The sequence below is a fragment of the Triticum aestivum genome, chromosome 2D, assembly GCF_018294505.1.
Source record: "Triticum aestivum cultivar Chinese Spring chromosome 2D, IWGSC CS RefSeq v2.1, whole genome shotgun sequence".
NCBI classification, from domain to species: domain Eukaryota; kingdom Viridiplantae; phylum Streptophyta; class Magnoliopsida; order Poales; family Poaceae; genus Triticum; species Triticum aestivum.
In genome coordinates, this window is record NC_057799.1 from 97249573 (window position 1) to 97271165 (window position 21593).

Genomic DNA, 21593 nt, shown 5'->3' on the forward strand with positions numbered 1-21593 from the left:
AAACAAGTTAGACGTCCTCTAATTGTTGTTGCAAGTTTTTACGTGGCTTGTATAGGTTTCTAGCAAGAACGTTTCTTACCTACGTAAAACCACAACGTGATATGCCAATTTCTATTTACCCTTCATAAGGACCCTTTTCATCGAATCCGTTCCGACTAAAGTGGGAGAGACAGACACCCGCTAGCCACCTTATGCAACTAGTGCATGTCAGTCGGTGGAACCTGTCTCACGTAAGCGTACGTGTAAGGTCGGTCCGGGCCGCTTCATCCCACAATACCGCCGAAACAAGATAAGACTAGTAGCGGCAAGAAGAATTGGCAACATCTACGCCCACAACTGCTTTGTGTTCTACTCGTGCATAGTAACTACGCATAGGCCTGGCTCATGATGCCACTGTTGGGGATCGTAGCAGAATTTTAAAATTTCCTACGCATCACCAAGATCCATCTATGGAGTATACTAGCAACGAGGGGAAAGGAGTGCATCTACATACCCTTATAGATCGCGAGCGGAAGCGTTCCAATGAACGGGGTTGATGGAGTCGTACTCGCCGTGATCCAAATCACTGATGACCGAGTGCCGAACGGACGGCACCTCCGCGTTCAACACACGTACGGAGCAGCGACGTCTCCTCCTTCTTGATCCAGCAAGGGGGAAGGAGAGGTTGATGGAGATCCAGCAGCACGACGGCGTGGTGGTGGAAGTAGCGGGATCTCGGCAGGGCTTCGCCAAGCTTCTGCGAGAGGGAGAGGTGTTGCAGGGGGAGAGGGAGGCGCCAGGGGCTGTGGTGTTGCTGCCCTCCCTCCCCCCACTATATATAGGGACCCCTGGGGGGGCCCTGGGAGATCAGATCTCCAAGGGGGGGCGGCGGCCAAGGGGGAAGGGGGGTGGCTTCCCCCCCAAGCCAAGTGGGGCGCCCCCCACCCCTAGGGTTTCCAACCCTAGGCGCAGGGGGAGGCCCAAGGGGGGGCGCCCCAGCCCACTAAGGGCTGGTTCCCTTCCCACTTCAGCCCATGGGGCCCTCCGGGATAGGTGGCCCCACCCGGTGGACCCCCGGGACCCTTCCGGTGGTCCCGGTACAATACCGATAACCCCCGAAACTTTCCCGGTGGCCGAAACTGGACTTCCTATATATAATTCTTCACCTCCGGACCATTCCGGAACTCCTCGTGACGTCCGGGATCTCATCCGGGACTCCGAACAACTTTCGGGTTTCCGCATACTAATATCTCTACAACCCTAGCGTCACCGAACCTTAAGTGTGTAGACCCTACGGGTTCGGGAGACATGCAGACATGACCGAGACGCCTCTCCGGTCAATAACCAACAGCGGGATCTGGATACCCATGTTGGCTCCCACATGTTCCACGATGATCTCATCGGATGAACCACGATGTCGAGGATTCAATCAATCCCGTATACAATTCCCTTTGTCAATCGGTATGTTACTTGCCCGAGATTCGATCGTCGGTATCCCAATACCTTGTTCAATCTCGTTACCGGCAAGTCTCTTTACTCGTACCGTAATGCATGATCCCGTGGCTAACTCCTTAGTCACATTGAGCTCATTATGATGATGCATTACCGAGTGGGCCCAGAGATACCTCTCCGTCATACGGAGTGACAAATCCCAGTCTCGATCCGTGCCAACTCAACAGACACTTTCGGAGATACCCGTAGTGTACCTTTATAGTCACCCAGTTACGTTGTGACGTTTGGCACACCCAAAGCACTCCTACGGTATCCGGGAGTTGCACGATCTCATGGTCTAAGGAAAAGATACTTGACATTGGAAAAGCTCTAGCAAATGAACTACACGATCTTTGAGCTATGCTTAGGATTGGGTCTTGTCCATCACATCATTCTCCTAATGATGTGATCCCGTTATCAATGACATCCAATGTCCATAGTCAGGAAACCATGACTATCTGTTGATCAACGAGCTAGTCAACTAGAGGCTTACTAGGGACACGTTGTGGTCTATATATTCACACATGTATTACGATTTCCGGATAACACAATTATAGCAAGAACAATAGACAATTATCATGAACAAAGAAATATAATAATAAACATTTATTATTGCCTCTAGGGCATATTTCCAACATTTATAGCTCTAGTGCATCCGTTGCATGGCAATCCCTACTCCTTGCATTGACATCAATCGATGGGCATCTCCCTAGCTCGTTGATTAGCCGCGTCAATGTGAGACTGTCTCCTTTTTTGTCTTCTCCACATAACCCCCATCATCATATTCTATTCCACCCATAGTGCTATATCCATGGCTCACGCTCATATATTGCGTGAAAGTTGAAAAAAGTTTGAGATTACTAAAGTATGAAACAATTGCTTGGCTTGTCATCGGGGTTGTGCATGATGAGAGCATTCTTGTGTGACGAAAATGGAGCATGACCAAACTATATGATTTTGTAGGGATGAACTTTCTTTGGCCATGTTATTTTGAGAAGACATAATTGCTTAGTTAGTATGCTTGAAGTATTATTACTTTTATGTCAATATTAAACTTTTATCTTGAATCTTTCGGACCTGAATATTCATACCACAAATAAGAGAATTACATTGAAAATTATGCTAAGTAGCATTTCACATCAAAATTTCTGTTTTTATCATTTACCTACTCGAGGACGAGCAGGAAATAAGCTTGGGGATGCTTGATACGTCTCCAACGTATCTATAATTTTTGATTGTTCCATGCTATATTATATTCTGCTTTGGATGTTTAATGGGCTTTATTATACACTTTTATATTATTTTTGGGACTAACCTATTAACCGGAGGCCCAGCCCAAATTGCTATTTTTTTGCCTATTTCAGTGTTTCGAATGAAAGGAATATCAAACAAAGTCCAAATGGAATGAAACCTTCGGGAACGTGATTTTCGGAACAAACGTGATCCAGAGGACTTGGAGTGGACGTCAAGAAACGAACAAGGAGGCCACGGGGCAGGGGGACGCACCTACCCCCCTAGGCGCGCCATCCACCCTTGTGGGCCCCTCATAGCTCCACCGACCTACTTCTTCCTCCTATATATACCTACGTACCCCCAAACCATCAGAGACGGAGCCAAAACCCTATTTCCACCGCCGCAACCTTCTGTACCCGTGAGATACCATCTTGGGGCCTTCTCCGGCGCTCCGCCGGAGGGGGCATCGATCACGGAGGGCTTCTACATCAACACCATAGCCTCTCCGATGATGTGTGAGTAGTTTACCTCACACTTTCTGTAACATCCCAAATTTTCAATTTGGAATGTTATACATTAGATCATCATTGCATAGCATATTTATTTGCATTTTCGGCAAATCCTCGAAAATCCTAAGCAACTCAAGGACCCTCGGAGAGAGTTGGGAATTTTCTCGATTTTCATATTTGATTTTTATCAAATAATGAAACAAGGATTTTTTTTAATTATCTTTCTCTCCGAAAAATATTTCGTATTAAAATAAATGAGAGGAGAAAATATGACTTCTCCAAAATAATTGAAATATTGGAGAAAAAATATTAAAATCAAATATTGGATTTTATTCGAATTTTATGGGCAATTTTAATTGCATTAAAAAAATTGCACGTTTTCAAAACTGTATTTTTGGGCCAAGAAAATGTTCATCTCGTTCTAATTATTTTAATTAGACGGGAAAAATTTGTTTTAGCATTTTTGGATTTTTTATTTATTTTTCTGTGATTTTTTTAGATTCGGCAAAACTATTTAAAAAAACGCCGAGCGCCGACTGGGCCGAAGCCCAGCCGCGCGGCCCAGCCCGCCCGCGAGCCGTCTCCCTCCTGGAGACCGCCGCCGCCGAGTCCCGATCGGGGACGAGACCCGCCGCCGCCCGTCGCCCCCTCCCCAAGGCAGGCCCCCTCCTTATATACCCCCCTACCCCGCCGCCTCTCCCTCACCCCGTCCCCGAAGCCGCCGCCGCCGAGGAGCCCCGCCGGAGCCGCCCGCCCCGCCGCCGAAGGAGGAGCCGCCGTATGCCGCCGCCCGCCGCCCCGTTCGTCGCCCCGCCGACGCCCGCACCCCGCCGCCCCTCGCCGACCCGCCGGAGCCCCGCCGGAGCCCGTCCCGAGCCCCGCCGGAGTTGCCCCGACGAGGTAGCCGCAGCCGCCGTTCAGTTTTTTTTAAAACATTCGGTTTATATTTTTTGTTCGGTTTATTTTTTTTATTTTTTTTCTTCGGTTTAATTATCTAGTGAACATTCACCGTTCCGTTCGTTTTAACGGACGTGTTCATCGGTTTGACGCTGTTAACGAACGTCCGTTCGTTTAACTGTTCGTCAGTTTTCTTTTTCGTTGGATTTTCTGCGATTATTCCAAATCGCGATTTCTGATCAGATTTTTGTTCTGTTTTAACTTTTCGCTCGTTTATCGGAATCAGGCGATTCAAGCGCCTAGAGTTTCGTATCGAAATTCTCTTTCCGTTTAACCTACTCAAACAAGTTTTTGCTACTGTAAAATTTGACTTAGATCCAGATTAGTAAACGAAGCTTGTTTCTTTCGCCGTTTGACTTTCGTTGCTTCGTTTGATTTGATTCTTTTTGCAAACCGGAGTTCTTAAGTTGAACTTTCTGGTTAGAACTTTATTTGAGTTTTACTTGTGCATTAGATGAGTGCTTATTGTTTGCTTGTTTGTTTGCGATAGAGTACCTGGAGTGCGCCGCTTGCTACTTCGAATCTCTAGGTTTCACGGATCATCAACAAGGCAAGTAACACTTTGATCATACCTCTTTTACTACCCAGTTTTATTGCATTAGATCAACCCTCAAACATTGCATGGTTAGGATCTAATTAAATTGTGGGTATTGGGAAGTAGATGAGGTAGTACCTATCACCTGTTCCATTATCAAACCTTTGGGAGTTACTTCTACGTTTGCCTATATTGCTATGCTATGCTTGTAGACGTGGATTGGGTTTGAGAGATATTCACTACAGTTGTGAGATTGTTAATTAATGGTTTACCTAAGGTGGCAACTAAAACTCACATCTGGGTGGATTGAGGTACCTGGGTATTCCAGGATTGCCTGTTTTTCTTTTGGACCGCCACCCAGGTTCAAAGGGATCATGAGATCTTTCATGCTAGAAACTTCCGTGTGCAGCCGCAAGCTATTATGGGCTCTAGCATAGTTGATTAAGTTGTGTGAACTCTTACAGTGGTAGACTAGCAGATGTAGGGGATGTAGGTGGTACGGTCTATCACATCGTAAGGTGCAAACGCTTCTGAAAGACTATGTCTCGGTCATCCGTTTCTCAAACATCATGTAGTGCGAGAATCCAGCGGAGGCGGTCGAGTCTTGTGGGAAAAGTGCACAAACCTCTGCAGAGTGTATAAACTAATCATGGTTAGCCGTGTCCCCGGTTATGGACATCTTGAGTATCTAGTACTTGGATTATCATGTGAATCTCATCACCATGTTATTTTAATTAATATTGTTCGGTTAATGATGATACTTAATTGGGATTGAGATGCTGTCAACCATCTCAATGTTTAACAACCACCATGATAGTTAAATAAAATTTATTCCTTTGTAGTAAGGGAAAACTGGCTTTTCGCAAAACTGTAACCATAGAGCTTTCTACCAGCCATATATGCATGTAGTATAGTATTATTATGTTCATTACTCTCTATGTGTTACATTGCCAGCATATTCCATGTGCTGACCCGTTTTCGGGCTGCAACGTTTCATGTTGCAGACTTTTCAGACGACGAGTAAGGTGCCTTAGGTTGTGGTCTTATACTCAATGATGCCGTTGGAGTTGATGGACTCACTTATCTTCCAAGTCTTCCGCTGTTATCATATTAGATGGCCTTAAGCCATATTTATCATACTTTTTCTCTTTTGAGATATTCGTTGTAATAAGTGTGTGATTGCTACTCTGTTATAAATCCTCCATTTGTACTGTGCGTGTCAGCATTACTGATCCAGGGATGACACTGGTGCACAGCAGCACAGACTGTTTGAGGTCTGGTCGCTACAAAAGGTGTTATCAGAGCACACGTTGGCTGTAGGACACGACCACTAAGCTTAAACCCTAGAACACTACTCTCTTCTCATTTCTGACTCCTCTCCACTTTCTACTCTTTTAGGAATGGCGGATGCAAGGAATAAGTTCATGCAACCAGATGAAGATACACCTTTTGGACGACACTTGAAGGAAGTCACTAAGTACTTAAACATTGGAATACCAAGCATCACCGGAACCTACAACGCCTCATTTCCAGAAGAGGAGAGCTGGAAGATTCAAGTTCAAGTTCCAGGAAGGACGTTTATGCCAGTCACTGAGCCTATAAAGTTTTCTTTTGAAGCACCAACCTGGAGTTTAGGGAAGAGCATGGCAGCCCACATCTCTATGGGACGCATTGGAGAAGTCTACCACAGGGAGCTTAAGGATACTATTTATCAGATTTGTGGACGCCGACACGAGCAATGGGAGATGATTAGCACCAAGAAGGATGGATCAATTGCAGCTTTCATCCAGGAGCAAAACCAACACATTCGTCGCCAGGAGAACCAGATGTGCTCAGACATGATAGATCTGAAGAAGGCATTAACCAAGACCCAGGAGTTGGAGGATGAACTCAAGGCTACACGCGAGGATTATTTGGAAGAAATCGTCGCACTAGTAGGGAAGAATGACGACCTGGAGAAGAAGATTGGAGTATTCATGGGAAATCCAGCATCAAAAGGAGAAGATGATGAATGCGCTTGCCCGGATAACTACACCATCATCAACGACACCGACTCGGACCCCAGCGAAGATGACTTTGTTGATGAAGCTGGAGCAGATATCATGGAGTCTTCGACTGATTAAAATTTCTAGTAGACCACCATATCAGTAGTAGTATTCCCCCGTATATATAGTATAGTTCGAGCACTTTGTAACGATAGTTAGATCGATTGTATGCCTTTTTTGATTTGATTGAGTGATATTGATTGTGTTTGTCTCATGAGCATATGGGTAGTGTTTTCTCTCTAGACCTTATTCTATTCTAAATTCCCATCTTTTCTAAACCTATCAGATGCCTCCGAGACGCGACACCGGATTTGTTTTCCCATCGGAGATCACTTAGTTGATTTAGCAGCAGAATGCCCTGATGCAAGTGTTAGTACAGAACCAAGGCAACAACAACAACAACCCACCACCACCACCACCTGTTGATCACTTAGCCCGTTTCTTGAGGCTAAATCCGCCGGTGTTTTTCAGCAGCACCGAGCCGATTGTTGCAGATGATTGGCTCCGCAAAGTTGGAAGGGAGTTGACCATTGCAGGATGCACAGATGCGGAGAGAGTGCATTTTGCCGCACATCAGCTTGATGGACCCGCAGCATCATGGTGGGAGAATTACACAGCCACTCACCCTATTGACACTGTCACATGGGACCAGTTTCAACAAGCTTTTCGTACAGCCCATGTTTCAGCAGGAGCTATGGCTATGAAGAAGCGTGAGTTTCGCAACCTACGTCAAGGAGGACGCACCGTAGGCCAGTATGTGGAGGACTTTAGTAAGTTAGCACGTTATGCCCCAGATGACGTTGCTACAGATGCAGCCAGCAGGATTGCTACAGCCACTGCCGATACCCGAATGGAAGTGGGATAAACTAGGCATGGATTTTATCACGGGATTGCCCAGGACTCGTTCAGGCTATGACTCAATATGGGTTGTAGTCGACCGTTTGACGAAAGTAGCTCATTTCATCCCAGTGAAGACCACTTACACCAGTGCTAAGTTGGCAAAGATATACATGACCAGAATCGTATGTTTGCGTGGAGTTCCGAGGACCATTGTATCAGATAGAGGAACCCAGTTTACCTCGAAGTTTTGGAATCAGTTACATGAAACTTTGGGAACCAGGCTAGAATTCAGTACAGCCTTTCACCCACAGACAGATGGACAGACCGAGAGAGTCAATCAGATTTTGGAAGACATGTTGAGAGCCTGTGTGCTAGATTATGGATCTAGTTGGGACGACAATTTGCCATATGCAGAGTTTTCTTACAACAACAGTTATCAAACCAGTTTGAAGATGGCCCCTTTCGAAGCTTTGTACGGAAGGAGGTGTAGAACACCATTGTTATGGGACGAAGTTGGAGACCGTCAGTTGTTTGGACCAGATTTGATTAAAGAGTCTGAACAGAAAGTGAGGTTGATTCGCGATAGGCTCAAGGTAGCCCAGTCCAGGCAGAAGAGTTATACGGATTCTAAACGTAAGGAGACAGTTCACGAAGTCGGAGACAGAGTTTATCTTCGAGTATCACCACTTCGAGGAGTGAAGCGCTTTGGAGTTAAGGGAAAGTTAGTGCCTCGTTTTGTAGGACCATACAGAGTTTTGGAGCGTATGGGAGAAGTTGCCTACAAGCTGGAATTGCCTGAAGGATTGTCAGGAGTTCATGATGTATTCCACGTTTCCCAATTGAAGAAGTGCCACGTAGAGATGGCTGAGATACCACTGAGAGATACAGTGCCACTAGAAGCGATTCAGCTGGAAAGTGATTTGATCTATGAGGAGAAACCAGTTAAGATTCTTGAGTATGCCAGCCGAGTCACCCGCAGCAAGGTTATCAAGTTTTGCAAAGTTCAGTGGAGTCACCACACTGAGGATGACGCCACCTGGGAGCGAGAGGAAGATCTACGGAAGAACCACTCCCACCTATTTTGTAGCCAACCCGAACTTCGAGGGCGAGATTCATCTTAAGGGGGTAGGTTTGTAACATCCCAAATTTTCAATTTGGAATGTTATACATTACATCATCATTGCATAGCATATTTATTTGCATTTTCGGCAAATCCTCAAAAAATCCTAAGCAACTCAAGGACCCTCGGAGAGAGTTGGGGATTTTCTCGATTTTCATATTTGATTTTTATCAAATAATGAAACAAGGATTTTTTTGTTTTTAATTTTTTTCTCTCCGAAAAATATTTCGTATTAAAATAAATGAGAGGAGAAAATATGACTTCTCCAAAATAATTGAAATATTGGAGGAAAAATATTAAAATCAAATATTGGATTTTATTCGAATTTTATGGGCAATTTTAATTGCATTAAAAAAATTGCACGTTTTCAAAACTGCATTTTTGGGCCAAGAAAATGTTCATCTCGTTCTAATTATTTTAATTAGACTCGAAAAATTTGTTTTAGCATTTTTGGATTTTTTTTTATTTATTTTTCTGCGATTTTTTTTAGATTCGGCGAAACTATTTAAAAAAACGCCGAGCGCCGACTGGGCCGAAGCCCAGCCGCGCGGCCCAGCCCACCCGCGAGCCGTCTCCCTCCTGGAGACCGCCGCCGCCGAGTCCCGATCGGGGACAAGACCCGCCGCCGCCCGTCGCCCCCTCCCCAAGGCAGGCCCCCTCCTTATATACCCCCTACCCCGCCGCCTCTCCCTCACCCCGTCCCCGAAGCCGCCGCCGCCGAGGAGCCCTGCCGGAGCCACCCGCCCCGCCGCCGAAGGAGGAGCCGCCGGAGCCGCCGTACGCCGCCGCCCGCCGCCCCGTTCGTCGCCCCCGCCGACGCCCGCACCCCGCCGCCCCTCGCCGCCCTCGCCGACCCGCCGGAGCCCGTCCCGAGCCCCGCCGGAGTTGCCCCGACGAGGTAGCCGCAGCCACCGTTCGGTTTTTTTTTTAAATGTTCGGTTTATTTTTTTTCTTCGGTTTAATTATCGAGTGAACGTTCACCGTTCCGTTCGTTTTAATGAACGTGTTCGTCGGTTTGCCGCTGTTAACAAACGTCCGTTCATTTAACTGTTCGTCAGTTTTCTTTTTCGTCGGATTTTCTGCGATTATTCCATATCGCGATTTCTGATCAGATTTTCGTTCTGGTTTATCTTTTCGCTCGTTTATCAGAATCAGGCGATTCAAGCGCCTAGAGTTTCGTCTCGAAATTCTCTTTCCGTTTAACCTACTCAAACAAGTTTTTGCTACTGTAAAATTTTACTTAGATCCAGATTAGTAAACGAAGCTTGTTTCTTTCGCCGTTTGACTTTCGTTGCTTCGTTTGATTTGATTCTTTTTGCAAACCGGAGTTCTTAAGTTGAACTTTCTGGTTAGAACTTTATTTGAGTTTTACTTGTGCATTAGATGAGTGCTTATTGTTTGCTTGTTTGTTTGCGATAGAGTACCCGGAGTGCGCCGCTTGCTACTTCGAATCTCTAGGTTTCACGGATCATCAGCAAGGCAAGTAACACTTTGATCATACCTCTTTTACTACCCAGTTTTATTGCATTAGATCAACCCTCAAACATTGCATGGTTAGGATCTAATTAAATTGTGGGTATTGGGAAGTAGATGAGGTAGTACCTATCACCTGTTCCATTATCAAACCCTTGGGAGTTACTTCTACGTTTGCCTATATTGCTATGCTATGCTTGTAGACGTGGATTGGGTTTGAGAGATATTCACTACAGTTGTGAGATTGTTAATTAATGGTTTACCTGGCAACTAAAACTCACATCTGGGTGGATTGAGGTACCTGGGTATTCCAGGATTGCCTGTTTTTCTTTTGGACCGCCACCCAGGTTCAAAGGGATCATGAGATTTTTCATGCTAGAAACTTCCGGGTGCAGCCGCAAGCTATTATGGGCTCTAGCATAGTTGATTAAGTTGTGTGAACTCTTACAGTGGTAGACTAGCAGATGTAGGGGATGTAGGTGGTACGGTCTATCACATCGTAAGGTGCAAACGCTTCTGAAAGACTATGTCTCGGTCATCTGTTTCTCAAACATCATGTAGTTCGAGAATCCAGCGGAGGCGATCGAGTCTTGTGGGAAAAGTGCACAAACCTCTGCAGAGTGTATAAACTAATCATGGTTAGCCGTGTCCCCGGTTATGGACATCTTGAGTATCTAGTACTTGGATTATCATGTGAATCTCATCACCATGTTATTTTAATCAATATTGTTGGGTTAATGATGATACTTAATTGGGATTGAGATGCTGTCAACCATCTCAATGTTTAACAACCACCATGATAGTTAAATAAAATTTATTCTTTTGTAGTAGGGAAAAACTGGCTTTTCGCAAAACTCTAACCATAGAGCTTTCTACCAGCCATATATGCATGTAGTATAGTATTATTATGTTCATTACTCTCTATGTGTTACATTGCCAGCATATTCCATGTGCTGACCCATTTTCGGACTGCAATGTTTCATGTTGCAGACTTTTCAGACGACGAGTAAGGTGCCTTAGGTCGTGGTCTTATACTCAATGATGCCGTTGGAGTTGATGGACTCACTTATCTTCCAAGTCTTCAGCTGTTATCGTATTAGATGGCCTTAAGCCATAATTATCATACTTATTCTCTTTTGAGATATTCGTTGTAATAAGTGTGTGATTGCTACTCTGTTATAAATCTTCCATTTGTACTGTGCGTGTCAGCATTACTGATCCAGGGATGACACTGGTGCGCAGCAACACAGACTGTTTGATGTCTGGTCGCTACACCTTCGGGTCCATAGTTATTAGCTAGATGGCTTCTTATCTCTCTTTGGATCTCAATACAAGGTTCTCCTCGATTCTCTTGGAGATCTATTTGATGTAACTCTTATTTTTGCGGTGTGTTTGTCGAGATCCGATGAATTGTGGGTTTATGATCAAGATTATCTATGAACAATATTTGAGTCTCCTCTGAATTCTTTTATGTATGATTGGTTATCTTTGCAAGTCTCTTCGAATTATCAGTTTGGTTTGGTCTCTAGATTGATCTTTCTTGCAATGGGAGAAGTGCTTAGCTTTGGGTTCAAACTTGCGGTGCTCGATCCCAGTGATAGTAGGGGAAATGACACGTATTGTATTGTTGCCATTGAGGACAAAAAGATGGGGTTTATATCATATTGCATGAGTTTATCCCTCTACATCATGTCATCTTGCTTAAAGCGTTACTTTGATCTTATGAACTTAATACTCTAGATGCAGGCTGGATAGCGGTCGATGTGTGGAGTAATAGTAGTAGATGCAGGCAGGAGTCGGTCTACTTGTCACGGACGTGATGCCTATATACATGATCATACCTAGATATTCTCGTAACTATGCTCAATTCTATCAATTGCTCGACAGTAATTCGTTTACCCTCCGTAATGCTTATGCTATCTTGAGAGAAGCCACTAGTGAAACCTATGCCCCGGGGTCTATTTTCTATCATATTAATCTCCCGACAACTAGCTATTTCTAGCGCCGTTTATTTTGCTTTCTTTACTTTTAGTCTTTATCATACAAATACCAAAAATATTATCTTATCATCTCTATCAGATCTCACTCTCATAAGCGACCGTGAAGGGATTGACAATGCCTTTATCGCGTTGGTTGCGAGGCTCTTATTTGTTTGTGTAGGTGCGTGGGACTCGAGCGTGGTCTCCTACTGGATTGATACCTTGGTTCTCGAAAACTGAGGGAAATACTTACGCTACTTTACTGCATCACCCTTTCCTCTTCAAGGAAAAACCAACGTAGTGCTCAAGAGGTAGCAAGAAGGATTTCTGGCGCCGTTGCCGGGGAGTCTACGCACAAGTCAAGACATACCAAGTACCCATCACAAACTCTTATCCCTTGCATTACATTATTTGCCATTTGCCTCTCGTTTTCCTCTCCCCCACTTCACCTTTGCCTTTTCTTCGCCTTCTTCTCGTATGTCCTTTTGTTTGTGTTTCCACATGCCTTCTATTTGCTTGCATCTTTGCTTGCTAAAAATCTATTGATATGGATCCACTTAAAGTGTTTTACTTGGATCATCTTCGATCCTTATGCGCTTGTGCTGAAACCCCAACTAGCCTAGTTGATGGGAAATCTTTAGATGAGCATGCTCATTTTGTGCGTCACCGTTTGTCTGAAAAAGGGAGACTTTTATGGGATCAAATAAATAGATTGCTGTGTTATGCTTGGAATCTTTGTGAAATTTGTGATTTTACTTGTTGCTCTAAGAACCCTAAAAAAACACCTTCCCTACCTATGTGAATTTAATGATGATGAAATCTTATCTTCTTATGCAAAGGGTGTTTATAGTTACTATGATATCGAACAAATTGAAGAATTTGTTGCTTTTAAGGGTGCTTATGAAGTTGCTTCTTTGATTGAAAAGTATGATGTTACTCTCTACGAATCTGAAAATTTTGACATACTTAAATATTGCTATGAAAACTACGCTCATAATGTCTATGTCAAAGAATTTATTGAAAGAATGACCACTTTGGAAGAAAATAATGACATGAATGGGTCTATAGATAATTATGATCCCGATGATTTGATTGAAATATCCCTTGATGAACATGATGCTTGCTATTCTTGTGGCCATGATGCCAATATTTATGAAGATGAATTTGCTATAGTTCCTTATGTTAAACATGAGATCGTTGCTATTGCACCCATACTTGACAGTTCCTTTGATGAAAAGCATGATTTCAATGATACTATTATAGATTCTATTAATGTCAATTTTGCTAATAATATGCAAAACCCTAAGCTTGGGGATGCTAGTTTTTCTATGTCTACTACTTGTTGAAATGATCATGATTGGGGTGATTCTTCTTATGATCTTGAAAATTTATTTAAGCCCCATGATGAATATGAGATTGATAATAGTGTACATGGCTGGGTCGGAACGGAGAAACTGCGTCGTCGTCGTGTTCATGGGGAGGCAACGGAGTGCGTCGTGTTCATCGGGAGGCAACGGAATGCGTGGGAGCCAACCGTCTTGGACGGAACAGCCGATGGAAACGAGGCCTGGCGTACCGCACAACGGAGCAAACGGCCTTGTGTTCGACCGGCCACTTTCGAAATGGGATCTTGTTCATCGGGAGGGGTCTGGCGTACCGCAAAACAGAGGAAACGGACTTGTGTTGGACCTCCTACTGTCGAAATGGGGTCTTGTTGATCGGGAGGGGTGTGGCGTACTGCAAAACAGAGGAAACGGACTTGTGTTGGAGCTCTACGGTCGAAACGGGGTTCCTGTTCATCGAGAGGGGTGTGGCGTACCGCAAAACGGGACTCCACGGGATACTGTTCATCTCCACCGTCGACCTCCTCCAGCCTCCACGAGCTACTGTTCATCCACCATCGACCTCCTCCAGCCTCCACCTGCGACTGTTCATCCACGGGCTCCTGTTCATCCAGCCTCCACCGCGCGCTACTCCACCGGCTACTGTTCAACCAGCCCTCTCCACGGGCTCCTGTTCAACCACCTCTCCACGGGCTACTGTTCAACCAGCCCTCCACCGTCTACTGTTCATCTAGCTCTCCACGAGGTCGTCCTATTCATCCAGCCCTCCACGGGGTCCTGTTCATCCAGCCCCAACCGGCTCGATCGATCGGGGTCCTGTTCCTCCAGAGGCAACACCACGGGGTCCTGTTCATCCACCCCCATCGGGAACTGTTCATCCAAACCCCCCCCCCCCAGCAACGCTCACTGTTCATCCAGAGGCAGCATTGATCGGCTTCAGTTAGCAGCAGTAGCGAAGGAATCGCTCGATCGGGTTCAGTTAACAGCCATCGATCGATCGCTCGGGTTCAGTAACGCGTAGCTTGCAGTGCAATCGCTCGGGTTCAGTAGGCGAACGCCTCGCTCGGGTTCAGTTAGAGCCCAACGCCTCACACCCACGGGCGTGCGTGTCCGAGAGAAATGCGCAAACCTCCGTGCATCGCTCGGCCCCGACCACCCACCGTAACCGGGAACACCCCGATATTTTCCTCGCCCTTGCTTCTACCACGGTTTTTTCCGTCATGGACGGCCCAAAGAATGTCATGCAGCTGTGTCTCCGTCCCGCCCAGGACGAAAAGCCCATTTTCTGTCATGATTTTTTGTCATAGAAGTAGGAACCCACCACATCTATGATGATACCGGGTTTTGTCACAATTATCGTCATAGAAGTGTCATAAATATGACAGGAAAAAATTTCGTTCGGCCCAAAATGTCACGGATGTGTCTTTTTTTATAGTGTCTAGGGCATATTTCCTTCGGTCTCCCACTTGCACTAGAGTCAATAATCTAGTTCACATCGCCATGTGATTTAACACCAATAGTTCACATCACCATGTGATAGTTCACATCGCCATGTGACTAATACCCAAAGGGTTTTACTAGAGTCAATAATCTAGTTCATATCGCTATGTGATTAACACCCAAAGAGTGCTAAGGTGTGATCATGTTTTTCTTGTGATAGAAGCTTAGTCAATGGGTCTGTCACATTCAGAGCCGTATGTATTTTGCAAATTTTCTATGTCTACAATGCTCTGCATGATGCTACTCTAGCTAATTGCTCCCACTTTCAATATGTATCCAGATTGAGACTCAGAGTCATCCGGTCGGTGTAAAACCTTGCATCGGCGTAACTCTTTATGACGAACTCTTTATCACCTCCATAACCGTGAAATATCTCCTTGGTCTTCTAAGGATAATTTTGACCAATGTCCAGTGATCTACTCCTAGATCACTATTGTACTCCCTTGCCAAACTTAGGGTAGGGTATACAATAGGTCTGGTACACAGCATGGCATACTTTGTAGAACCTATGGCTGAGGCATAGGGAATGACTTTCATTCTCTCTCTATCTTCTGTCGTGCTCGGGCTTTGAGTCTTACTTAACTTCACACCTTGTAACACAGGCAAGAACTCCTTCTTTGACTATTCCATTTTGAACTACTTCAAAACCCTTTCAAGGTATGTACTCATTGAAAAAACTTATCAAGCGTCTTGATCTATCTCTATAGATCTTGATGCTCAATATGTAAGCAGCTTCACTAAGGTCTTTTCTTTGAAAAACTCCTTTCAAACACTCCTTTATGCTTTCCAGGAAAATTCTACATCATTTTCGATCAACAATATGTCATACACATATACTTATCAGAAAAGCTGTAGCGCTCCCACTCACTTTCTTGTAAATATAGGCTTCATCGCAAGTCTGTATAAAACTATATGCTTTGATCAACTCATTAAAGCATATATTCCAACTCCGAGATGCTTGCACCAGTCCATAGATGGATCGCTGGAGCTTGCACATTTTTTTAGCACCTTTAGGATTGACAGAACCATTTGGTTGCATCATATACAACTCTTCTTTAAGAAATCCATTAAGGAATGTAGTTTTGACATCCATTTGCCAGATTTCATAAATGTGGCAATTGCTAACATGATTCGGACAGACTTAAGCATCTACGAGTGAGAAAATCTCATCGTAGTCAACACCTTGAACTTGTCAAAAATCTTTTTCGACAAGTCTAGCTTTGTAGATAGTAACACTACTATCAGCGTCCATCTTCCTCTTGAAGATCCATTTATTTTCTATTGCTTGACGATCATCGGGCAAGTCAACCAAAGTCCATACTTTGTTCTCATACATGGATCCCATCTCAGATTTCATGGCCTCAAGCCATTTTGCGGAATCTGGGCTCATCATCGCTTCCTGATAGTTCGTAGGTTTGTCATGGTCTAGTAACATGATTTCCAGAACAGGATTACCGTACCACTTTGGTGCGGAACGTATTCTGGTTGACCTACGAGGTTCGGTAGTGACTTGATCTGAAGTTTCATGATCATCATCATTAACTTCCTCGCGAATCGGTGTAGGCATCACTTGAACTGATTTCTGTGATGAACTACTTTCCAATTCGGGAGAAGGTACAATTACCTTATCAAGTTCTACTTTCCTCCCACTCACTTCTTTTGAGAGAAACTCCTTCTCTAGAAAGGATCTAGTCTTAGCAACAAAGATCTTGCCTTTGGATCTGTGATAGAAGGTGTACCCAATAGTTTCTTTTGGGTATCCTATGAAGACACATTTCTCCGATTTGGGTTCGAGCTTATCAGGTTGAAGCTTTTTTCACATAAGCATCGCAGCCCCAAACTTTAAGAAACGACAACTTGGGTTTCTTGCCAAACCACAGTTCATATGGTGTCGTCTCAACGGATTTAGATGGTGCCCTGTTTAACGTGAATGCAGCTGTCTCTAATGCATAACCCCCAAAACGATAGTGATAAATCGGTAAGAGACATCATAGATCACACCATATCTAATAAAGTACGGTTATGATGTTCGGACACACCATTACGCTGTGGTGCTCCAGGTGGTGTGAGTTGCGAAACTATTCCACGTTGTTTCCAATGAAGACCAAACTCGTAACTCAAATATTCGTCTCCGCGATCAGATCGTAGAAACTTTATTTTTTTGTTACGATGATTTTCCACTTCACTCTGAAATTGTTTGAACTTTTCAAATGTTTCAGACTTATGTTTCATTAAGTAGATATACCCATATCTGCTCAAATCATCTGTGAAGGTCAGAAAATAACGATACCCGCCGCGAGCATCAACACTCATCGGATCACATACATCAGTATGTATTATTTCCAATAAGTCAGTTGTTCGCTCCATTGTTCTGGAGAACGGAGTTTTAGTCATCTTGCCCATGAGGCATGGTTCGCAAGCATCAAGTGATTCATAATCAAGTGATTCCAAAAACCCATCGGCATGGAGTTTCTTCATGCGCTTTACACCAATATGACCTAAACGGCAGTGTCACAAATATGTTGCACTATCATTATCAACATTGCATCTTTTGGCATCAATATTATGAATATGTGTATTACTATGATCGAGATTCAATGAACCATTCACCTTGGGTGTATGACCACAGAAGGTTTTATTCATGTAAACAGAATAACAATTATTCTTTGACTTAAATGAATAACCGTATTGCAATAAACATGATCCAATCATATTATGCTCAACGCAAACACCAAATAACATTTATTTTAGGTTCAACACTAATCCCGAAGGTAAAGGGAGTGTCCGATGGTGATCTTATCAACCTTGGAATCACTTCCAACACACATCGTCACCTTGCCCTCAACTAGTCTTTGTTCATTTTGTAACTCTTGTTTCGAGTTACTAATCATAGTAACTGAACCAGTATCAAATAACCAGGGGCTACTATGAACACTAGTAAAGTACACATCAATAACATGTATATCATATATACTTTTGTTCACTTTGCCATCCTTCTTATCCGCCAAGTATTTGGGGCAGTTCTGCTTCCAGTGACCATTTCCTTCGCAGTAGAAGCACTCAGTTTCAGGCTTGGGTCTAGTTTTGGGCTTCTTCATGGGAGTGGCAACTTGCTTGCCATTCTTCTTGAAGTTCCCTTTCCCTTGCCCTTTTACTTGAAGCTAGTGGTTTTGTCAACCATCAACATTTGATGCTTTTCTTGATTTCTACCTCCGTTGATTTCAGCATCACGAAGAGCTCGGGAATTGTTTTCGTCATCCCTTGCGTATTATAGTTCATCACGAAGTTCCAGTAACTTGGTGATAGTGACTAGAGAACTCTTTCAATCACTATTTTATCTGGAATATTAACTCCCACTTGATTCAAGCGATTGTAGTACTCAGACAATCTGAGCACATGCTCACTGGTTGAGCTATTCTCCTCCATCTTGTAGGCAAAGTACTTGTCAGAGATCTCATACCTCTCGACTCGGGCATGAGTCTGAAATACCTATTTCAGCTCTAGGAACATCTTATATGCTCCGTGGCGTTCAAAACCTTTTTGAAGTCCCGGTTCTAAGCCATAAAGCATGGCGCACTTAACTATCAAGTAGTTATCATACCGAGCTTGCCAAACGTTCATAACGTCTGCATTTGCTCCTGCAATAGGTCCGTCAATTAGCGGTGCATCAAGGACATAATTCTTCTGTGCAGCAATGAGGAAATCCTCAAATCACGAACCTAGTCCGCATCATTGCTACTATCATCTTTCAACATAGTTTTTCTCTAGGAACATATCAAAAATAAACAGGGAGCTACATCGCGAGCTATTGATCTACAACATAGTTATGCAAATACTACCAGGACAAAGTTCATGATAAATTAAAGTTCAATTAATCATATTACTTAAGAACTCCCACTTAGATAGACATCCCTCTAATCATCTAAGTGATCACGTGATCCATATCAACTAAACCATGTCCGATCATCACGTGAGATGGAGTAGTTTTCAATGGTGAACATCACTATGTTGATCATATCTACTATATGATTCACGCTCGACCTTTTGGTCTCAGTGTTCCGAGGCCATATCTGCATATACTAGGCTCGTAAAGTTTAACCCGAGTATTCTGCATGCGCAAAACTGGCTTGCACCCGTTGTATGTGAACGTAGAGCTTATCACACCCGATCATCACGTGGTGTCTCGGCACGACGAACTGTCACAATGGTGCATACTCAGGGAGAACACTTATACCTTGAAATTTAGTGAGAGATCATCTTATAATGCTACCGCCGAACTAAGCAAAATAAGATGCATAAAGGATAAACATCACATGCAATCAATATAAGTGATATGATATGGCCATCATCATCTTGTGCATTTGATCTCCATCTCCAAAGCACCGCATGATCACCATTGTCACCGGCTTGACACCTTGATCTCCATCGAAGCATCGTTGTCGTCTCGCCAACTATTGCTTCTACAACTATCGCTACCGCTTAGTGATAAAGTAAAGCAATTACATGGCGATTGCATTTCATACAATAAAGCGACAACCATATGGCTCCTGCCAGTTGTCGATAACTGTGTTACAAAACATGATCATCTTATACAACAATTTATATAATCACGTCTTGACCATATCACATCACAACATGCCCTGCAAAAACAAGTTAGACGTCCTCTACTTTGTTGTTGCAAGTTTTACGTGGCTGCTACGGGCTTAGCAAGAACCGTTCTTACCTACACATCAAAACCACAACGATTTTTCGTCAAGTTTGCTGTTTTAACCTTCAACAAGGACCGGACGTAGTCACACTTGATTCAACTAAAGTTGGAGAAACAGACACCCACTAGCCACCTGTGTGCGAAGCACGTCTGTAGAACCAGTCTCGTGTAAGCGTACGCGTAATGTCGGTCTGAGCCGCTTCATCCAACAATACCGCCCAATCAAAGTATGACATGCTGGTAAGCAGTATGACTATTATCGTCCACAACTCTTTGTGTTCTACTCGTGCATATAACATCTACGCATAGACCTGACTCAGATGCCACTGTAGGGGAACGCAGTAATTTAAAAAAAATTCCTACGCACACACAAGATCTATCTAGGTGATGCATAGCAACGAGAGGGGAGAGTGTTGTCTACGTACCCTTGTAGACCGAAAGCGGAAGCGTTTAGTAGCGCGGTTGATGTAGTAGATCGACTTCGCGATCCAACCGATCCAAGTATCGAACGTACGGCACCTCCGCGATCTGCACACGTTCAGCTCGGTGACGTCCGTCGAACTCTTGATCCAGTTGAGGCCGAGGGAGAGTTCCGTCAGCACGACGGCGTGGTGACGGTGATGACGAAGATCCAAGTACCAAACGTACAACACCTCTGCGATCTGCACATGTTCAGCTCGGTGACGTCCCTCGAACTCTTGATCCAGTTGAGGCTGAGGGAGAGTTCCGTCAGCACGATGGCGTGGTGACGATGATGATGAAGTTACCGGCGCAGGGCTTTGCCTAAGTACTACGACGATATGACCGAGGTATGTAACTATGGAGAGGGACACCACACATGGCTAAGAAAAATCTTGGAGTGCTATTGGGGTGTCCCCTGGCCACGTATATAAAGGAGGGGAGGGAAGAGGTGGCCGGCCCAAGGGGGGCGCGCCAGGTGTGGGGAATCCTACTAGGACTCCCCAGTCCAAGTAGGATTCCCCTCCTCTTTCCTATTCCTAGTAGGAGAAGGAGAGAAGGAGGAAGAGGGGAGAAGGAAGGAGGGGGGCGCCGCCCCTTCCTAGTCCAATTCGGACCAGCCCGTGGGGGGGGCGGCCACCCCTTGAGGCCCTTTTCTCCTTTCCTGTATGGCCTATTAAGGCCCACTACTTCCCCCGGCGAATTCCCGTAACTCTCCGGTACTTCGAAAAATACCCGAATCACTCGGAACCTTTCCGATGTCCGAATATATCCTTCCAATATATCGATCTTTACATCTCGGCCATTTCGAGACTCCTCGTCATGTCCGTGATCTCATCCGGGACTTCGAACAAACTTCGGTCATCAAATCACATAAACTCATAATACAAATCGTAATCAAACGTTAAGCGTGCGGACCCTATGGGTTCGAGAACTATGTAGACATGACCGAGACACATCTCCGGTCAATAACCAATAGCGGAACCTGGATGCTCATATTGGCTCCTACATATTCTACGAAGATCTTTATCGGTCAAACCGCATAACAACATACGTTGTTCCCTTTGTCATCGATATGTTACTTGCCCGAGATTCGATCGTCGGTATCAACATACCTAGTTCAATCTCGTTACCGACAAGTCTCTTTACTCGTTCTGTAATGCATCATCCCGTAACTAACTCATTAGTCACATTGCTTGCAAGGCTTATAGTGATGATCATTACCGAGAAGGCCCAGAGATACCTCTCCGATACATGGAGTGACAAATCCTAATCTCGATCTATGCCAACCCAACAAACACCTTCGGAGACACCTGTAGAGTATCTTTATAATCACCCAGTTACGTTGTGACTTTTGATAGCACACTAAGTGTTCCTCTGGTATTCGGGAGTTGCATAATCTCATAGTCATAGGAACATGTA